Here is a 14,705-nt window from a genome sequence, read left to right on the forward strand (position 1 = left end):
TTCAGATGTATACCTCTGAGATCTGGTAATACTTCTCTCTTGGAAAGAGCTTGCAGCCCCTTCTCACTCATGTGTCCCAATCGCCTATGCCACAACTCCATACTAAAGTCTTTCTCTGTAGCATTTAACTGCTCACCATAAGCTTTAGCCTGCAACCTGTACAAAGTATGACATTTCTTTCCACTAGCTATAACAAGAGAACCCTTACTGAGCTTCCATTGCCCTCTGTGAAATCTGCTTTCATAGTCTTCATCATCTAATCTTCCAACTGAAATTAAATTCAGCCTCAAGTCAATCACATGCCTCACATCCTTAAGCACCAACTTGCAGCCAAGGTTGGTCTTTAAATGGATATCACCCATGCCAATGATGTCTGCTGTGACATAGTTGCCCATCTTGACAACACCAAAGTTTCCAGATCTGTATGTAGCAAAAAACTCCCTCCGTGGTGTAGCATGATAAGAAGCACCTGTGTCAATCACCCACTCAAGATCCTAACACACACAAGAAAAAATATCATCAGAAGGAGACAAAATCAAATAATCACCACCCTGCACTGTAGCTGTAGTATTATCCTTTGACTCTGTAGACTCCACTTCTTTTCCCTTTTTCTTGTTCTTCTTAGGTTGCTTACATTGGTTCTTGTAATGTCCTTTCTCACCATAGTTATAGCAAACAATATTTTTTCTTGATCTTGACTTGCTCCTACCCATACGTGAACTGCTTCTAGACTTTGTCCTTCCTCTGTTCTCTAAGATAAGTGCCTGTGAATCATTCTGAGATGTTGCTGAACTCTTTCTTCTCAACTCCTCATTCAACAAACTGCTTGTTACTTGACTCACAGTGACAATACCATCTGGCGCAGAATTACTAAGGGAAACCACTAGTGTCTCCCAACTTTCTGGTAATGAACTGAGAAGTAACAATGCCTGCAACTCATTATCAAGAGACATTTTCATAGAGGATAACTGGTTAGTAATACTCTGCATTTCATTCAAATGCTCAGCAATAGAAGCACCCTCTTTATATTTTAGGTTCATAAGTTTTCTGATCAAAAAAGCTTTGTTGCCAGCTGTTTTTCTTTCATAGAGACTTTCCAATTTTTTTCAAAGAGAATATGCAGAAATTTCAGTAGAAACATGGTGAAAGACACTATCATCAAGCCACTGTCTAATAAACCCAATTGTTTTTCGATCTAACCTCTTCCAGTCATCATCTGTCATAGTTGTAGGTTTTGCACTATCCCCCTGCAAAGGTCCATACAAATCTTTGCAATACAAAAGATCTTCCATTCTTGGTTTCCATATCATCCAATTATTTCCATTCAAACTAATCATGCGAGAAATATTATTGGCCTCCATGTTCAAATACAAAAATTAAATCACCAAAACCCCGCTCTGATACCAGTTGATGGGGATATAAAGAGGAATAACCTTTGTATATGAACAAATACTAGAAGACCATAATACGCAGCGGAATTAAATAGAAGCACAATCAAACAGAACACCAAGATATACGTGAAAAACCCCTTCAATGTGAAGGGTAAAAACCACGGGGCAAACTAGAGATAATCTACTATGAGAATAATGAATATACAAATCTCAATCTCTTGCCCTAAACCCAAGCAACAACCACAAGAGAATAACTGGGATACAAGGATCACGTCACTGCCCACAATATCTAAAACCTCCCTAAGTAATCACAGCAAGAGTCTACTGTAGATTTGATCTAACCTGAGATGAGAACACTGCTAGATGATTGAGAACAGTCTCTCTGCGTTGTCCTTGTCTTCTTCCCTTTCTTTCTCTTCCTTTTCTACCTTGTTCTCCTTCTTCTCTTTGGAATCCCGTAGCTCTCAAGATCTGCCTCGTTGCTACCTTTTTATAGCCTTTTTCTGCTTCTAAAACGCAGCCACCACACCCCCCTAATTTTAATTAGGGTTAGGTAAAGAGGGGGTGTGGGCTGTGGGCTGCCCTAGCCCACATGGGCTGAATATAGGCTATCAACCCAACATCAAGAATATGCCAAATATCAAAAGCCGTTTCGCACAAAGAAACTCGATTAAACTTAGTTTTATCTAAGGTGCAAAATAAAGCATTCATAGCTCTAGCATTTAAAGAAAACGTCTTCTTCTCCAAATCATTCCAATCGTTCATCGGAAGAGAAGACCTTTGAAATCTGTTTTCGACCATATTCCATAAATTTAAATCAATCGAAAGCAAGAAAACTCTCATTCGAGTTTTCCAATAAGTGTAGTCCGTCCCATTGAAAAAGGGAGGATGAATAAGTGAAAGTCCCTCTTGAAAGCTAAAAAGAGCTATTTCTCTTAGGTGTTAAACCAAATGAGAAATATGAGGCTCTGACACCAATTGTTAGAAACGGGGTCGGCACTAAGAGAGGGGGTGAATTAATGCAGTGGTAAAATAATGTCTTCAAAACTTTTCGTTTCCATTAAAATCGATTCTGATGAAAACTGATTTTGGAAACATAACTTTGAAAGCATACATTTATGAAGTGAATGAAGTAGGCAAGTAAAGATTCAGTTTACAGTATGTAAATGGCAAAAAGTAAATGCAAACTAGTGAATATGCCAATTTTATAGTGGTTCGGTCGTCGTGACTTACATCCACTCCGTCGATTCCTCCTCCGTTGAGGCCACCGACATCCACTATTGATCTTCATTTAATAGGTGAAGATCAACCTCCTTCTTACACCCCTCTTCCCTTTTTCACAGGTTTAGGAGACAACCCTACTCACTCCTCTCTGGTAAGACCCTAAAGTCTTATCGTCGCTTTGATACCAAATGATAAGACTCTAAAGTCTTATCGTAGAAGAAAGGGGAGAAATGGGGATGCTCTGATACCAAATAATAAGACCCTGGGAGTTTTATCGTGGAAGAAAGGGAAGAAATAGGAATGCTCTGATACCAAATGATAAGACCCTAAAGTCTTATCGTCGCTTTGCTACCAAATGATAAGACCCTAAAATCTTATCGTAAAAAAGAAGAAGAGAAAGGGGATGATCACTTCGAAGAAGAGAAAGGGGATGATCACTTCGAAGAAGAGAAAGGGGATGATCACTTCGAGGGGATCGACCTCCTTGATCGCTTCGAGGGGATCGGCCTCCTAGGGTTTGTCAAAAGACAGAATAATATTTTTCATAGATAACTGAAAAGAAGCAATTACATCCCTATTTATAGAGTTCCACCCATAGTCCATCAGGACTTGAACTTTAATATTAAATAAATATTAAATAAACCTCTACTTGACTCTAACTGAACCAAACCGACTCAATAACAACTGGACTAAACAAACTCAATAAACATTATTCAAAAGCTCAGAAAAAAGGTCCTAACAGTTCCTCCCTCTTTAAATCAGCCTTGTCCTCAAGGCTGAGCAACATCAATCTCGGGGAGCTTCTCTTTCAGCACTTTAGCCATAGACTATCTGCAACGCATCACAACCCGTTGATCAAGTAAGTATGGTCTCCACTTTTTGATAGTGTAAGCAACAGGTCGATCTTTCAGTGTAGTAATCGTTGCATGAAACTTCTGGCCCTGTATAATCAATTTTACCTTTGAACCTTTCCTATCACAAGTGAAAATTCGTCCATCAACGATCTTTACTTCGAATCTATCATAGTCTTCAATGTGGTGGGCCAATCGGTCAACAGTCTCACTGTCCATAAAATTATTAGTGCTGCACGTATCAATCAACATAATGACAGGCTGATGCTTCAAAGTTCCTCTGATTTTCATAGTTTGTGGGTTAGCATAGCTAGCCAATGCATGCACTGTATGTGTGATGGCTTCAATATCTTCATTAGTTTCCAAACCTTCATAATCGGAGTCCAACTCTTCTGCTTTCGGTTCCTCTCCAATTGGCTCAATCATCATATGTTGCCCTTGTTTACATTGGTGCTCCATACTCCACTTTTCATCATAGTGCAAACCCTTTGCTAATCTTTCATTGAGTTCTTCTTGGGTTAGTCTTCGGGTGTCAAGGCTTTGGTTGGGAATAGATGGGGCTAGTGGCTTACTAATCATCTGGTTGTTGTCACTTCTGTTTCCATGATTTTCCCTATTGATTTTTTTCTCATGTAGATGTGTGAATGAGATCGCAGCTATCATAGTGCGGGGTTGATGAGCCTTAACTTCACACCGAATCTCTGGAATAAGCCCTTCAATAAATGTATCCAAAAGTTATCGTTCCGACCAATCTCTAGCTTGATTTGACATTCTTTCAAACCTACTATGATATTCCAACACTGTAGAAGTCTGACAAATTTTGGCGAGCTGTCCATCCACCTTCATGTACGAGTAGATTGTGTCACAATCTTGGAGCCCTTTTCTAGTATTTCCAGATCTGTGTAATGTAGAACTTGAGCTCCCACCTTGTTGAAATTTACTAAGGCTCCCCAGTAAGTCCTTTTTGAAATCATTAAGTACTTCTTGCAACCAGTTCTCAATTCTAATTTCCAATGCTTCCATTTGTGCTTTCATTGAGTTATCGGTGGCCATTTCGTAAGACTGCAAATCTGTAATCTCAACTCCTATTTTTGGTGTTGGTCAAGGGCATCAATCACTTCCCTATTCGGTGCTGCTATGGTGACGCAGTCGGTGGCAACACTATGGGAATAAAGGGTTGCTGCGAGGATGCGGGGATGTAGCTGCGGTCGCCACGTGGGAGGCAGCGATGCTTGTTGCGGTCGCTGCGTAGAGGGATCGTTGTTGCTGAGAGCTTGGAGGTAGCGATGGTGGTGCGGTTGGGGCAGCACCGCCAAGGACTCACCACTGCGATGGCTGTGATGGCGCGGATGGAAGGCAGCGTTGCTCTATTTCTGTCACACGACGGAAGGAGGCGCTGGTGAGAGGCAACGATGCTTGTTGCAGTCGCTGCGTGGAGGGATCGCTGTTGCTGAGGGCTGGGAGGCAGTGATGGTGGTGTGGTTGGGGGTAGCGCCGGCAAGGACTCACCGCTGCGGTGGCTGCGATGGAGGAAGAGTTGCTGCCCTGTGTTTTTGTCACTGTGTGAGATGAGAGCGCCGAGGCTGAAAGGCGATGGTTGTGACTACTGTGACCCAAGGAAGCAATCGCCGAGCAGCCGGGTTGAGGCTATGGTGATGGTAACCAATAACTGTAGCAGCGGAGGCAGAACAAGAGGGAAGTGGCGTTGAAGCGGCCAGGGTTGAGGCTGCAGTGGTGGCAACCGGCGGCAGCGACAAAGATGCAGAGCAAGGGGGCTGCAGCAACGGTGCAGATCGAGGGGGTTGAGGTGAATGCTGCGGTGGCTGGCAGCAGTAGTCGTTGTTGGCCGGAGCACAGCGGCGGCGATGGAGAAGGAGGCAGCGAGGGTCGTGGTAGGCTGGGCGACGAGCGGCGTCGTCGCTGGCTGGGCAGTAGTGGCGACGGTGGTGGCAACCAGCGTTCGCAGCAACAAGGGGATCCGCGACTACGACAGCAAGGGGACCCACGACTACGACGGTGATAACTCCCCTGTTTCGGTCACCACCGATGCAGAGCAAGGGGGAGCAACGGTTGGGAAGCGAGCGGGAGCAGTGGCTGGGAGGCGAGCGACGGACGTCGCACGGGGGAGCAGCGGCTGGAAGGCGACAGCGGCGGTTGGAAACAAGGGCAGCAGATGTGAGTTGCCCGTGATTGCCTTATTTCGGTTACAAAAGATGCAGAGCAAGGGGGAGCGGCGGTTGGGAGGTGAGTGGCGGTCTGGCTAGGGCAGCGTCGCCGACGAACGACTACGAGGAGTGGTCTGCTGGCTGGGAAACAACGGCCGCAACCTACTTGCTCGGGCGAGATGGGCAAGCGAGGAGAGGAGGTTGCTGGCCGGGGCGCAACCGCTGTGGTGGGCACTGGGCAAGGAGCAGCGGCGGCAGTGGTCGTCGGCTGGGAAGCAGTGCTGGCGGTGGAGAAGAGGCAGTGGTGGTCGGCGCAGGGAAGCAAAGGTTCCTTCTCGGTTGAGAAGGAACAGCGTGCGCGGCTACTGGCTTCACCCTTTCTCACAAAAAAAAATATATATATTTTTTGAATGATAGCTATGGCAACACAGCGAGAACGCCAAGGATCGTCGCTCTGATACCAACTGGTAAGACCCTAAAGTCTTATCGTCGCTCTGATACCAAATGATAAGACCCTAAAGTCTTATCGTAGAAGAAAGGGGAGAAATGGGGATGCTTTGATACCAAATAATAAGACCCTGGGTGTCTTATAGTGGAAGAAAGGGAAGAAATGGGAATGCTCTGATATCAAATGATAAGACCCTAAAGTCTTATCGTCGCTCTGCTACCAAATGATAAGACCCTAAAGTCTTATCGTAAAAAAGAAGAGGAGAAAGGGGATGATCACTTCGAGGGGATCGGCCCTCCTTGATCTCTTCGAGGGGATCGGCTCTCCTTGATCGCTTCGAGGGGATCGACCCTCCTTGATCGCTTCGAGGGGATTGGCCTCCTAGGGTTTGTTAAAAGATAGAATAATATTTTTCATAGATAACTGAAAAGAAGCAATTACATCCCTATTTATAGAGTTCCACCCATAGTCCATCAGGACTAAACAAACTCTAACACTCTCTTATAGAATTCTAAACTTAGAGTGGAGGAGGGAATTTCTAAAGAGATTACAACGTTTTCTCACTTTTGAATTCTCTGTGCTTATGTGTTTTTAATCAGGGATGAGAGGGGTATTTATAGGCTTCAAGTTAATTTAAACTTGGAGCCTAAAAAGGTCTCATCCCAGGTTTCCTGGGTACTGGTGGTACCACCACCGTTCCTAGGCAGTACTACCGCCGTAGGATCTGCGGCTAGGCAGTACCACCACCGAACAGGGGCAGTACCACCATCGGCAGCATTGCTGCAAGCGGTACCATCGCCCAGGTTTCCTGGGGTGCTGTTCCCTAGGTGGTGCCACCGTCGACCAGGGTTTCAGTACCCTAGTTGGGCCTTGAATCTGGCCCAAACCAATCCAACTTTGGGCCTAGTTGGCCCCTAACAGAGTAATAGGATTACCTCCCAATCATAACTCTAATTATGTGTTAACTACGATTCCTAAGACATAATCTAAGAAAGATAAGTCTGGTTTCTTCCGGCGATCTTTCGACGATCTCTCGGCAATGTTCTGGCGGACTCTCGACAAGCTCCTGGATTTCACGACGATCTTCTTGGTGAGTTCCGATGAGCTTCTCTAGCAAGCTCCGAGACTTCTCGATTGGTTCCGATAGAACTTCCGATGAACGTTTAGACTTCTGATGAACTATCGAACTCCCAACGAAATCGCGTCCTTGAGTCCGGGACTTCATTTTGCTTAATGTTTTACTATCATAGTTAATCCTGCACATATAAAACATACTTCGATCTAGATAATTAATACTAAGCATTAATCATGTTGTCCGGCTTGTCATTGGTTCCTCGACCACTTGGGGCTTGTTTTAAACCATAGAGAGCTTTAATCAATTTACACACATGATTGAGGAACTTATCATTCTCAAATCTGGGGGATTGTTTAACATAAACTTCTTCGAAAATAAAGTAATTAAAAAAAGAACTTTTAACATCCATTTGAAACAACTTAAAATTATTACTACTAGCATAAGCAATGAGCATCCTTATGGCTTCTAATCGTGTCATAGGAGTAAAGGTTTCTTCATAATCGATACCTTCTTCTTGGTTGAAACCGTTGGTCACTAATGTAGCCTTGTTTCTTACTACGATATCAAATTCATCTTGCTTGTTTATAAAGACCCATTTAGTCCCAATAACTAAATGGTCATTTAGCCTTAGAACAAGCTTCCATACCTCATTTTTCTCAAATTGATTTAACTTTTCTTGCATTGTGACAACCCATGAATTATCTTTCAAGGCCTCGTCAATGCATTTAGGTTTAATTTGGGAGAGAAAAGCGACATTGGCACAAAATTTCTTAAGAGAAGAACAAGTTTGAACCCCCTTTTGATGTGTCTCCTATGATTAGTTCCTTAAGATGAGCATCTACATACCTCCATTCCTTAGGTAAGGATGTTTTGGAAGAAGATGCATCCAAGTTGCTAGATGGAGAAAGAGTTTTATTTAAATTTAATGCATCAAAGTTAAGATCATCATCAAAATTATTTTTCTTAGTTATGAATACTTCATTAAAAACCACATGAATAGACTCTTCTATAATCAAGGTTCTTTTATTAAAAATACAAAAAACCTTAGAAATAGAAGAATAACCAAGAAAAATTCTTTCATCGGATTTTGCATCAAACTTTCCTAAGATATCATTTTCATTCAAGATAAAGCATTTACATCTGGAAACTTTAAAATATGAAACGTTAGGTTTTTTGTTGTTCCATAACTCATAAGGAGTTTTGGAGAGTAATAGTCTTACTAGAATCCTATTCATGACATAGCATGTCATATTTATGGCTTTGGCCCAATAATATTTAGGTAGGCTATGTTCATTTAATATGATTTTTGTCATTTCTTGTAAGTTTCAATTTTTTCTTTCTACTACTTCATTTTGTTGAGAATTTCTTGGAGTAGAAAAATTGTGGTTGTATCCATTGGATTCATAAAATTCTTGGAAATCATGGTTTTGAAATTCACCACTGTGATCACTTTAAATTGATGAAATCATAAAACCCTTTTCGTTTTGAACAAGTTTACAAAACTTAGAGAAATACCTAAAGCAATCACTTTTGTGTGTCAAAAAGTAAGTCTATGTGTATCTACTATAATCATCCACGATAACAAAGGCGTATTTACTACCTTCTAGGCTTGATGTAGCAATTGGTCCGAACAAGTCTATATGGATCAATTGCAATGGTTTAGAGGTGCTTATTTGGTTCTTTGTTTTGAAGCTACTTTTTATTTGTTTTCCTAATTGACATACATCACATATATTGTCTTTAATGAACTTATTATGAGGAATTCTTTTTACAAGTTCTTTAGATGAGATTTGAGATATTAGTTTCATGCTAGCATGACCGAATCTCCTATGCCAAAGCCAAGCATCATCATTTAAAATCGAAAGACACATTTCATTACAAAGATCATCAATATTGATAGTATATATATTATTTTGTTTTAGGGCTATCATAGATATGTTTTTGTATAGTTTTTCTATAATACAAGCATTCGATTCAAATCTAACAATATATCCTTTATCACATAATTGACTAATGCTCAAAAGGTTATGCTTTAAGCAATCAACTAACAACACATCTTTAATAAAAAAAGTTGGTTGTGTTACCTATGGTTCCTTTGCCAATGATTTTACCCTTGTTGTTATCTCTGAAGGTGACATATCCTTCGTCTAGCCTTGAGCATCCACTATCACAGTTGTTGAATCGAGAATTTTGATGATGAAACTAATTGATTGTGTTTAGATGTTTAACTACATTTTGAGTGATGCAGGTCTACTCGATCAGGATTAGACAATTGACGCAGGAGGAATTAATATTGCGCTGGAGGAGATCACGTTAGGATATTGGACAACAGAAGGCTTCGGACGTCGGGCATCGGGCCAAGGAGAGCGGAATTGCTCCAAGGATATCGGGGTTGCGGAGGTCAACCGTCGATTGGGCAACAAGCCGCAAGAGAGGACGATGCACTGAATCGGACGAAGCGCCAACCAATGACGTGCCAGGCAACAGAATGTCAATTCGTGTTGTAATAATTGTCTAGATCGGAGTAGAGTTTTGGCTTGTGTGTGCAGGATTAACTACGATAACGATGAAGACATAAAGCGAAACAAAGTGCCGGAGTCAAGCGCGAAGGATTCGTTGGGAGTTCGAGAGTTCAACGGAAGTCCGAAGGTATGTAGGGAATGCTGTCGGAACTAGCTGAGAATGAGTAAGGAGCTTGACGAAGGGTTTTTCGGAACCTCATCGGAAGGTTCGTGGGAAGTTCGCGGAGCTTGCCGAGAAAGATCGGAGCTTGCCAAAGAAGCTCGTTGGAACTCGCCAAGATCAAATCGTGAAGTCTATGAGCTTGTCGGGAGTCCGCAGAATGGTTTTCGAGAGTTTATCGGAAGACCGCCGAAAGTTCGCCGAAAGCTCGCCGAAAGAAGTCTTGACTTGCAGACTTTGTAATAGCTTAGAAAATATCTTTAAATTCGTAGTTAGTACATTAATTAGGGTTAGGATTAGGTGTTAATCCTATAACCCAAGTAGAGGCCAATTGAGCCCGAGTTCTGACTGGTTTGGGCCAAGTTTGGTGCCCAACCAGTGAGCTGAAATAGTGTAGGCGGTGGCAACGCCAGATTAGGTGGTGGCACCGCCTAGAACCCGAGAACTGAGCGGTGGCACCACTGGACTGAACGGTGGTACCGCCCAGAACCCGAGATGTCCTGCAGTGGCACCGCCGGACTGGGCGGTGGCACCGCCAGTACATTGTCAATGTTAGACACTAACAGGCGGTGGCACTGCTAGCCTCAGAAACCCAAGAGAATTCAAAATTTGGAGCCCAAATTTGAATCCTCTTGAGGCCTATAAATACCCCTCAATTCTCAGTTGAGATTACAACTTTTTGAAAAGCAATAGATTGAGAAAAATGTCTTAGAAAAGTCTTAGCAAGTCTTATTTTCAATTTGTTAGAGTGTTCACCTCATTCTTTCTTACTGAAAATTTGTAAGAGTGTGAACCGCTTGTAAAAGGTTGTAAGAGGGGTATTTGCCCTTCCCCTTCAAGAGATTTGCTAGTGGAAGGTGGGAGCCTCATCGAAGAGGGCCTCGCAAGTGGATGTAGGTCATTTGATCGAACCACTTTAAAATTGGCGTGATCTCTGGTTTCATTTTCTTATTGCTATTTACATTACTGCAAACCTTCTTACGTGCTTTATTTCCTCATTACCTTTGCTGCACACCTTTACAAACACGCGTTCAAGTCAAGCTTTTCAAGTTCGATTTTTATCGTATGAAAGATTTGTTGAATCTCGGATTTTGATGATGAAGTCAATTGTCATTTGTTATCTAATCTATATATTGAGATAAGTGTACAGGATTAACTACGATGAAAGTAAGATATGCAGCAGGAGTTGCGCTGGAGTCAAGAAAATGATCACGTTGGGAGTTCGAGAGTTCGACGGAAGTTCGGACAGTCGTCGGAGGTTCTGCGGGAACAAATCCGAGAAGTCCATGAGCTTGCCAAAGAAGCTCGTTGGAACTCGCCAAGTGTATCGTCGCAAGTCTAGGAGTTTGCCGGAAGTCCGCAGGAGCATCACCGAGGGTTCATCGGATGATCGACAGAAGTTCGTCGGAAGCTCGCTGGAAGAAGCGATTGACGCACCGGAGCAAGTTGCAGTAAATGTCTTAGGAAATATCATAGTTAGCACAATGATTAAGTTGGAAATGGGAGGTGATCCCATTAACTTAATCTTGGGGCAATTGGGCCCCTAAAAAACCCAAATTGGGCCGAATGGATCAACCCATTCGGACCCTGATTTCTGCCAGGCGGTTCAACCGCCTCAGTCAGGCGATGGCACCGCTTGAGCTCAATCTTCGAGCTATGGCAAGAGGTGCAACCGCCCCTGACAAGAGGTGGCACCGCCTGGGCTCGGTCTCCGAGCTCTAGCTGAGCGGTGCAACCGCCTCAGTTAGGCGGTGGCACTGCTTGAGCTCAGTCTTCGAGCTCTGGCAGGAGGTGCAACCGCACCTGACAGGAGGTGGCACCGCCCAGAGGCTCAGTCATCGAGCTCTGCCAGGCGGTGCAACCGCCAGATCCTGGAATTCCGGGAATTGACAGTTTTGAGCTCCAAATTCAAACTGGTTTGGGGCCTATAAATACCCCACCCTTTCAGCACTGAAAGGGCACCTAGAAACCACCGAAATTCTGATTTTACTTTGTGATTTTTAGAGCTCAAAAGTGTTGTATGATTTGAAAGTTCTTCTTCCTCTTTTCTTCCAAGTTCTAATTTGTTAAGAGAGGAAAGGAAATTCTGTAAGGGTTGTCTCCTAAGCCTGTCAAAAGGAGTGAAACTGTAAAAGGGTGGTTGGCCTTCGCCTATTTAAGGAAGGCCTCTAGTTGACCTCGGTGACCTCGTCGGTGGAGGAAGCCAAAAGTGGAGTAGGTCAAGATTGACCGAACCACTCTAAATCTCGGTTTGCATTTACTTTGAGCATCTTATCTTTACTGCAAACCTCCTCAAAAGCTTACTGCTTTCTACGCATATACGATTGGGTTTCAACTTTGCACTTTCTGAATCGGCGTTTAGACGTAAATCAGTTTTATCGTACGATCATCATATTTTAGTTTGCGTTTACGTTTTGATTTCTATCATAACTGCAAACTGCCATTATATCCTTGCTTTAACTGCATCTCGCTTAATCAAGTGATTTACGAATCAGCATTTAGACGTAAATCAATTTTTTTATACGAATATCATATTTCAGTTTGCGCCTACTATCTGATTTGAACCATAACTGCAAACTACATTTATATCTTTGCTGCAACTCGCTTAATCAAAAATTAAAGTGATTTACGAATCGGCTTTCTTACTGAAATCACTTTTATCGAACGAACGCAGTTTTTTTTTAATCGTAGAAGGTTTTCCGTTGCACTAATTCACCCCCTCCCCCTCTTAGTGCTCTTGATCCTAACAATTGGTATCAGAGCGGGGTTAACTCTCAAACAGATTAAAACCAAAGAGAGATGGCATATGCCGGAAACCAAGAGGGCCATTCTATTACACGTCAACCCATGTTCAATGGGACAAACTACACCTATTGGAAGACCCGAATGAGGATCTTTCTTATTTCTATGGATTTTGAACTTTGGAATCTTGTCGAAAATGGATTTTCGAAGTCTTCTCTTCCAATGATCGATTGGAATGAATTGGAGAAGAAGGCTTTCGCTCTTAATACAAAGGCTATGAATGCCTTATTTTGTGCACTTGATAAAAACGAGTTCAACCGTGTTTCTGTTTGTAAAACCGCATTTGATATTTGGCACACACTCGAAGTGACTAACGAAGGCACAAGTAGAGTGAAAGAGTCAAAAATCAATCTTTTGTTACATTCTTTCAAACTTTTCCGGATGAAACTGAGTGAGACTATTGGCGACATGTTTACCCGTTTCACGGATGTCGTCAACGGTCTAAAAGGACTCGGAAAAAGTTTTTCGGATTTTGAGCTCATAAATAAGATTCTAAGATCCCTTCCTAAAAGTCGAGATCCTAAAGTTACTGCTATTCAAGAGGCAAAATATCTAAACAACTTCCCTCTTGAAGAACTAATCAGGTCATTAATGACCTACGAGATGACTTGCCAAGCTCATGAAGAGCAAGAAGACATCCTTCCAAAGAACAGGAAGGATATGGCACTTAGAACTTCAGAAGACCACTTGAGAGAAAACTCAAGTGATGAGGACTGTGATGATGACTTGGCACTTGTAACAAGAAAATTTAAAAAATTCATTAAAAGAAACAAGTTTAAGAATGACAAAAAATAAACTTGAACCCAAGAAGGACCAAGTTATTTGCTACGAATGCAAAAAGCCGGGACACTACAAAAGTGATTGTCCCTAAGTCAAAAAGAGAACATCAAAGAAGAAGGCGCTCAAAGCAACGTGGGATAACTCGAGCGCGTCCGAAGACGAGGAGTCCAACACCGAGCAAGTTGCTCATTACGCCTTAATGGCCATCGGAGAGGAGGTAACGAATTTAATAGATGCAGATTTATCATTTGATAAATTATTAAATGCCTTCCATGACTTATTTGATGAATGCAAGATTATTAGTAGAAAATATAAATTGCTAAAAAAGGAGCATGATAGTCTTACTTGCAATTTCGATAAGTTAAAAACTGAATATCATGATAGTTTAGGTTCATGCATAAAATGCCATGATCTAGAAACTCTCCAAAAGGAAATTTTGCTACTTAAGGAAACCTTGAAGAAATTCGAGGTTGGTAGCAAGTCCTTGAACATGATCCCTGCAAACAATGGTCACGTTCCCAAAAGAAGTCGAATCGGATTTGTGAGAAGTCCTCACCAAAATCCAACCACCTTCATGAAAGGCCCTATCTTACATGTTCGACACCAAAGCAAATGCAACTTTTGTTGTAAACTTGGACACAAAACGCATTATTGTCCATTCAAGAAAATTAGTCCGAACAAATTAATTTGGGTTCCTAAAGGAACCATGATAAATTCTATGCAAAATGATAAACAATGTAGATCTATTTTTGAGGCACCCAAAAGCAAATGGGTACCTAAAGATCATCCTTTCTTGTAGAAACCTATACCATCGCAAGCTAGGAGTAAGAGATGGTACCTTGATAGTGGATGCTCAAGGCATATGACCGGAGATCCATCTCAATTCTCTAAGCTCACTAGCATAGACGAAGGCTATGTCACCTTCGGAGACAACAACAAGGGTAAAATCATTAGCAAAGGAACCATAGGTAAGAAATCCAACTTCTTTATCGAAGATGTTTTGTTAGTAGATGGTTTAAAACATAACCTCTTGAGCATTAGTCAATTATGTGATAAAGGATATATTGTCATATTCGAATCTAATGCTTGCATCATTGAAAAACCACACAAAAACACATCTATGATTGTATTAAAATAAAATAACATATACACTATTGACATCAATGATTTGTGTAATGAAATGTGTTTTTCGGTTTTGAATGAGGATACTTGGCTATGGCATAGAAGATTAGGTCATGCTAGCATGAAACTAATCACTCAAATATCATCTAAAGAACTTGTAAGAGG

At 42.0% G+C, this 14,705-nt stretch overlaps 1 pseudogene; it reads right to left on the reverse strand.

Moving 5' to 3' along the window:
• Positions 1 to 13,857: 13,857 nt before the first annotated feature.
• The window catches only part of LOC104001004 (probable inorganic phosphate transporter 1-4), an 80,498-nt pseudogene continuing 79,650 nt past the window's right edge, over positions 13,858 to 14,705 (reverse strand).

This window comes from Musa acuminata, chromosome BXJ3-11 (genome assembly GCF_036884655.1).
Source record: "Musa acuminata AAA Group cultivar baxijiao chromosome BXJ3-11, Cavendish_Baxijiao_AAA, whole genome shotgun sequence".
In the NCBI taxonomy this organism is placed as follows: domain Eukaryota; kingdom Viridiplantae; phylum Streptophyta; class Magnoliopsida; order Zingiberales; family Musaceae; genus Musa; species Musa acuminata.